We start from the raw sequence: 8,022 nt of genomic DNA, 5'->3' as shown, positions 1-8,022 counted from the left end.
GGAGTTGTAGGAGTGTGAAAGAAGGTTGAAAATTGATCACAAGTAGTAGAAAGCTAGGTGACAACACAGGAGTCAAAATGATCGGGGTGGCCTAGTGGACAACAAAATGTAGCAGCAGGCAGTAAGTGTTAGAGAGGGGTGGCAATTAGTCAACCAACAATAGGTGTAAATGTAGGTTGAGAAGGTGTTGGGGACGAAAACAAATGGCAATGGTAGTAGGATTGTAAGCGCACATAATGGGAAGATCTAGGTAGCAAGGTGACAATAGTAGACTGGACGCTAGAGGCTAAAAGATATCTAAATGTAGTTGGTAGGGATTGGATAACAAGGTGGATGATGGCTAAACTTTGAATGTTCGAGATAAATTTGCATAGAAGGATGGGGTTGAATTACAGGTAGCTTCTCTATTTGTAGATGCAAAAGGATCATCCCAAATTAGAGTTTTACACATGGGACATAGAAACTCTATAGAGTTGCTTCCCATTTAATGACACTTTATGTAACTTATATGTTTTGGGGTTATTTTAAAGAGCTAATTAGTATGTAATGAATCTCTAGCTCAACACCCCCTCCCAAGCCCAAAATTGGAGTCAGAAAGGGGCTATTAGAAAAGCTCAAATGCATTTTTACCCCAAGACATCTCATCCCAAAGCAACCAAGGTATCATTTAAAGGATGCATATTTGTTGCCTAGTGGACTACCAAGATTATAGAGGCAATGGTTATCTTACCAAACCCAAGTGATCATCCTAGAGAAGCCAAGGCATTAGACAAATGTTGCTCATCGGTTGCCCAATGGCTTTTTAGCACTTGCAAAGGTAGATGGAATCACATTGAACTTTAATTTTTTTAAAAAATAAGATATGGTTGGTGGTCTTTGAAGTAATCGTGCATTGTGGGGAGAATGGAAAGGGATGGTTAGGTCCAACACATCACAAAACAAACAAGCTAATCCAACCACTTGAGAGTGGTGATAATGAGGGAAAGTAGTGAAGATGTATGGTGATGTGGTAGTAGGGAAGTGCCAGTGAAGATATCTCAATATTTTCTTAGGTTCACTCTATACAATGAGACGCATAGAGTAGTGCTACATAATAAGAGTGCACATGTAGTAGGTGCAAGTTAGACAATTGCCCTTATGGGGGGTGTTGGAGCTATATATAGATCAATCTATCTAGACTAGGTTTCACCTATATATATGTAGATTGTGATCAATATGAGAGTCTTTGGGAGTGTACATTGTGTCTCTTCTCTCCCTCTCGTGTCTACAGATCTTCTCTCTCTACATCTCAACATGGTATCAGAGCTATCATGATTGATCACAACCACTTCCTTGAAGAAGACAACTAGGAAGTATATCTATGTAGTATTTCTTGAGTTCTTGATTCATGTTCTTTTCATGCTTAAGTTTGATGTATTGTGTATGTTATGAGCATCTTATGTTATAAATTTTAAGTATAGAAGAAGTTCACTCGATCATCATCGATCATCATTTAGATTGCAGATATGTTGAATTATAGATATGCCTTGCTTGGATACCTTGAAAGTTTCTATTTGAAAAACTCTTAAGGAAATGCCTTTCTCAAGAAAACTAGTTTTTCTAATGTGCTAGGACTCACAAGCTTTCTTATTATCAAATCAATGCTCAATTTTTGTGCAGACTTCCATGACATAGGTTTCGTCACAATTACTCACTCTTGCATTTTTTGCATTTTTGTCAAAATTAGCTAGATTATTATCTTTTCTTGGCGAAAAAGTAAAGCAATAATGTTTTGAGCATTCATATTTCTCACCTATTTTGAGCATTCATATTTCTCACCTATGTTGGACCGATTTTTTCTCTTACATGTTTGTCTATTTTGAGTCACTTTATTCTTGCCCACGTTTCATCTATACTTTTGGAGTATGCTTTTTGAACTAAACATATTTTCTTACAGCATAGCTTCTACGTACGATTTGTTGTGTTACACTTTCGTCTCGCCGTTTTGTATATGGTGTGTAGATTTTGTGATCTCATATTGTACGTATTCTCTTAGCTAGTTATGTTGAATTCTATCATTGTCAATGGATTTTCTTTTGGACAACGTTATGTTCCTCACTTTCAAGGACAAGGATTCCTTGGGTGGAAAGTAAAGATGCTGCTAACTCTTGAAGGCCATGACTTGCATGATATTGTTCTTGGTAATTATGAATGTCCGCCTCAACCAATTGATCAGGCTCATGATAATAGCCTTGTAACTGAAGGATCTATCCTTGAAGAATGACAAACTATTTATAATGAGTGGGTCAAACGTGATAAAGCAGTTTATCAGTATATTCTTTCTGCTCTTCAAGAATCTCCTATGCTTGATGTATGTAATCATTCAATCTCATAAGTTATATGAGAGTATTTGATAGCAAATTTCAAGAAGAAATCTATTACATAAATACTTTATCTTTGTAGTCAACTCACTGAGTTACAATATAACATCAAAACTTCTATGACAACACATATCGAATCATTCAAGAACATTATTAATCAGCTTACTACTACTAGTGATACTATTCCACGAAAGCAATTGGTAATGCATTTTCTTGATACTGTAAAGGATCTTGCTTATGATAATATTATTATCATATTATCTAACAAAGATGGGATTAATTTTGATCAAGTTTGTATATCTTTGATTGAATATTCACAACGACATGAATGACGACACACAAATTAAGAAACAATTATGATCTCACAAGAGAACACACAGTCAAAACAAATCGACCAAGCTTTACTTACTCGAAGGTGTCCCTTTCCACGCTCTACATGTAGGAGGAGTTATGGTAACTTCTCTCATGTTAAGTTTCCTAATAGACATTGTTCTTATTGCAATAGAAATGGTAACACTACAGATGATTGATAGGCAAAACAATATGATAAAGAACATGGTATTACAAATAAACAACCACGTTTATCTAACGATTATTCTCCTTGTGACTACTGCAAAAAGAGTGATCATCCAACCCATCTATGTTTCAAGTGGCATTTTGATTCAAATCGTAATAGATCATATGCTGCAACACATGACAACACTACTGAAGAAGCAAATTGTGTGAGTTATTCTATCTCTGCGAAAAGGATACTTCATATTCGTGATAGATCTCTTTTTATTATTGATTTTGGCGTTGCGGGAAACATAACATATGAGTCCCAATGGTTACATAATTATCATTCTATTCTTGTCAAGAATTTGGTTTATCTTGGTGATGACACAATTTGTCAAGTCAAAGGTATAGGTGATTTATATCTTGGTACTCTTTCTTCAACAAGAATTCTGCATGGAGTTTTACATGTCCTAGATCTATAGAGGAATCTTATTTCAATTGCAAGAATTGTGGATCTTGGTCTATTTGTCAGTTTTCATCATACCAAGTATCACATTGAGAAAGATGGCCAAACCATAGCTGTTGCTCCTTGAAATGGTAATCTTTTTGAGTTATCTTTAAATGAAGATGTTGCAAATGTTGTTACAACTCTTAGCGATCTTAGCAACAAAATATGACATCGTTGCTTTGTTCACTCTGATTTTTGTAAGCTTGTTGATCTTTATCTACGTGACCTTGTTCAACGTATGGAATTCAAAGCTCATCCTCATATGGGTATTTGTGAATATTATGCACTTGGAAAGTATTTTCACAAACCCTTTTCCATTTCCACCACAACTCATTCTAGAGATTTGCTTGATCTTATTCACACTGATGTTTGTGTACCTTTTCCTCCATCAAAATATCAATATCGACATTTCATGACTTTTGTTGATGACTTCTCAAGATACTCCAATGTTTTTCTCTTGCGACACAAATAGGAAGCTTTATTATCTTTTATGCAATATCAAAAAGTTGCAGAACTTTATACTTGTCGTCGCATCAAGAAACTTCGAAGTGATAATGGTGGAGAATACATTTCAAATGATTGTGATGATTATTGTAATAATCAGGGTATTCATCATGAATATACAGTTCCCTACTCTCCTCAATAGAATGGTATTGTTGAACGTAAAAACACGAATATTCTGAATGCCATGTGATGTATGCTCATTCATTCGTGCTTATCTCGATGTTTTTGGACTGAAGCGGTCTTAATAGCAGTATTTGTGCAAAATCATCTTCCTAGAACTGCTCCTGCTCTAGTTATGATCACATTGTAGGAGTAATCATTATAGAGCACCACATCACTTTGAAGCCGAATACTAGATTAGTAATACAAAAGTTGCAACGATTGGGGGTCATAAAATAAAATGCTCTCCTAATGGAAGTAAAAAGGCTCTTAAAGAGAGGTTTTATCTATCTTGTGTAGGATTCTAAATGGGTTTCAATGGTTGTGGTAACACCTAATAAAAATGAAAAATGAAGGGTTTGTGTGAAGTACAAACCATTGAATGCAACGACAAAGAGGGATCATTTTCCTCTTCCATTTCAAGATAAGATCCTCAACGAAGTAACTCGTCATGAAAGAAACACTGTTTTGCATATAGGGTCATGCCCTTTGGTCTAACTAATGCTCATGCTACCTTCAATGTTTCTTGAACTTTGTCTTTTAGCATTTCTTTACTAAGTCAATGAGGTTGTTTATTGATGACTTTTGTATCTACAATTCTCGTGATCTCCACTTGGCTAAAATGGATGAAGGGCTAAGTAGATTAGCACAAATGGATGGGCTACTCAATATAGATAAATGTTGCATTGGGGGAAGAAATGTGGTCTTGCTAAGCCATGTGGTGTCAGAAAATGGAATTGAAGTGGACCTAGAGAATGTTCATGCTCCCTTGACACTATGGGCCCCTACCTCAATTAAGGAGCTAACTTCTTTCATCCAGAAGGTTAGATATCTAAGTTGATTTATTCATGATTAGCACAATTGGTCTTGCCCTTGCAGTGACTCGCTAATGTAGAAATACTTGCTTGGAATAAAGACAGTGAACAACAATTTCAAAAAAAAGAAGAGATTCTAGTATCTCTTTCCATTATCCTACCACCATGTTGAGACCGAGATTTTTATTTGAGTCCTAGTGTGGGATCAAAGTCTCTAGGAGTAGTACCACTCTCGTACTACTATAAAAGTATCCAAGGACCTTACTCATGACACATGTCTACTTTGCTAGTAGAGTGATGAAACCAACGAATAAGAACTACACTCCTGTTGAGTAGATTATTATAGCTCTTATGTTTGGTGTGAAGAAGTTTTGTTCTTATCTTTTACCAAGGCACTTCGTTGCTATCACTGTAGAGGAAACCTTTTCGTATGTTCTACACTATATACATATTTTAGCGAAGATTTCTAAGCGGGTAATCCAGCTGTAAGAATTTGACTTTACAATAATGGTGAACAATTCAAGTCGAGCATGCCTTGCCAGTGTGCTAACTCAAAGATACCATAAGAAGAAGGTAAAAACCAATAATAAGCTCATACTACAACCACAAATGGAGCTATCTAAGGTACTAAATGAAGCCTTTGCAATCCACTTTGATGAAGCATATAAGAGAAAGGAAGGAAAAGTAACAATAGGTATAGTAGTTTTTAATCCTATGGAAAACACGGTAATGGGAAGAGGTGTTTTCATACAAGGTTTGAGATCAAACAATAAGGCAAAGTATGCAGCTCTTTTTGGGTGACTCCGTGCTATTGATCAAACAAATTCAAGGCACTTGGACTTGTAAGATTGGAAATTTGGCCACTAGATTAAGGGAGGTGAGAAGTCTTATCAATAAATTTAAAGATATATAAGTACACTTTGTTCCAAGAGATAAGAATCAAATTGCAAAAACCTTGGCTAGTGAAAAAATGTGAGATTGGATGGTGAAAGTTGTAGTGCTAGAAGATCCTAAGTTTTAAGATAGTGAACATCTACAATATATTATTTATTTTTAGAGACAAGAGAGCATCCAAATCACTTGACTAAGGAGCAACGAAGGTGGCCAACTCGAAATATAGTTAGATATTCACTCATCAATAATGAGCTCTATTGTCAAGAAAAAGATCCAGTTATTTGCAAGGTCCCATCTTGCAATGAAATTAGTGATATTTTGGAAGCTTGCCATAATGGAGTATGTGGTGGCCATTTTACCCATGATATCACTACTAGAAAAATACTCCAAGTAGGATATATTTGGCCAAGTCTACATTAGAATGTGCAATTCTAATGCAATGCTTGTGATATGCGTGTGAAAGAATACGACCAAGGAAGCTTACTCATGAATCTCAAACCCCTATTAAATCATATGGGCCATTTGAAAAGTGGGGGATTAATGCAATTGGCCCTCTTACATATACTAATGCTTGAAAGGAATACATCATAGTGGGAGTGGACTACATGACCAGATGGACAGAAGTTATTGTGACAAGTAGAATCATTGCCAAAGAAGTAGACAAATTTATTTTCAAATCCATTTGTTCAGATTCGAAACTCCACCAGAGATTATTTTAGATAGGGAACTAGGTTTTAATGGAGACCTTGTAAAGGACTTTTCTTATTATTTTGGGAAGCTTGACTATGAAAACTTATGCATACAAGACAGTAAGATGCATTGTGAAGGTAGCAGACTCCAGACAACACTATTTTACATCACGTGGAGTATTATCAAATTTGGTACTCTAACCAATCAAGGTTATACTTGATCAATTTGGGTTAACAAATAGTATAGTCAAGCCAAGTGTCTTTAAAAGGAAGCCACATTTGAGCCTTTAATGGAGAGATACACATACTCCACTCTACCACTATTCTCACTACCTCTGCTCTCTTCATCTCCTTTACCATTTTCCCATCCCTCTCCACTCCACCACCCTTCTTTCCCACTTCATCACACACACTATCTCCTTCATCGTCACCCCTATCTATCTTTCAACTCCATCTCCTTTCTCTCCACATCATCATACCCTCACCCTCACCCTCCCTTACCCTTGCTCTCATCCTCTCTCATTCTCCATCCCTCCATTATTCCCTTTCTCCCCATTCCACTACCCCCAACCCATTCCACACCATCATCCTCGCTACTCCCTCCTCCATTTTGGGTTGGGATGCATTAGTTTGCAATGTTAAATATTCATGTCTTTAATTATTATCTTCATATTGCACCACATCTTCTCTTGTTTACCGCAACACAGAGGAGCGGGAAATGGAAAAAAGGAAATAGCAAAAGGCGCATGTGCATGACAAAAAGAAGAAAAAGGCACCTTAACCGGTAGCCAGACCTTGGAAAAAATTAAAAGCATGGGCACGACCCTTAGGAAGTCTTAGAGTCACCCAAGGAGAGTAAAAGAGTAAAAAGCACACCATTAAGTGTGAAAACGCTCCCAAATCCTTGTAAGAGAGTGCCAGGCTCACTCTTGTGCAAATTGTATGCATTAGTTGGGAATAGGATAGACTAGAACGATGGGAAATGAGAAATGGGCCTAGGTTAATGGCCGGCCATGTAAAAAAAAAGGGATGACCGCCCATGAAAAGTAGGGCATGTATATAAAGTTGAAAAGTGAATGAGAAGCTCATTCTTGTGTGTGGCCAAAGCTTCTTCTTCTTCTTCTTCTTCTTCTTCTTCTTCTCTTGTTTCTTGCCTCCTTGCTTGTGCTTGAGAGAGGGATTGAGAGAGTGTGAGGGAGTGAGGGAGAGATTGTGTGAGAGTGAGGGATCTTGGAGAAGAAGCTCTCCATCTTCTCTCTTCATCTTCCCTTCCTCTCTTCTCTTCTCTTGTCTTGCGCGTGGCTATGGAGGATGAAGCTCTTGGGAGAGGGATTGAGGTTGCTTGAGCTTGCCTCAAGGATCATGGAGCTATCGGTGTGTAAGAAAGAGGAGGGTACTCGATCGAGCAACAAGGTAAGCTCACTACACCCGTAAGGTAGGCATTGCGCGTTGGCTATGTGAGAGGTAGCCATGGCCGCTCGGTTCAAAACACTTGAGCAATAAGTGGTTTGTAGGTCTCGAGGTAGAGCTCGAAGCTCCCCTCCATTTTGGTTCCGTTGCCGGGACTAACGGAATCGAGCCTTGAGCGCTGCACGCAT

Source organism: Lygodium microphyllum, chromosome 27 (assembly GCF_053477565.2).
Source record: "Lygodium microphyllum isolate KBCC chromosome 27, Lygodium_microphyllum_v1.1.10, whole genome shotgun sequence".
In the NCBI taxonomy this organism is placed as follows: domain Eukaryota; kingdom Viridiplantae; phylum Streptophyta; class Polypodiopsida; order Schizaeales; family Lygodiaceae; genus Lygodium; species Lygodium microphyllum.
This window is presented reverse-complemented; position numbering follows the sequence as displayed.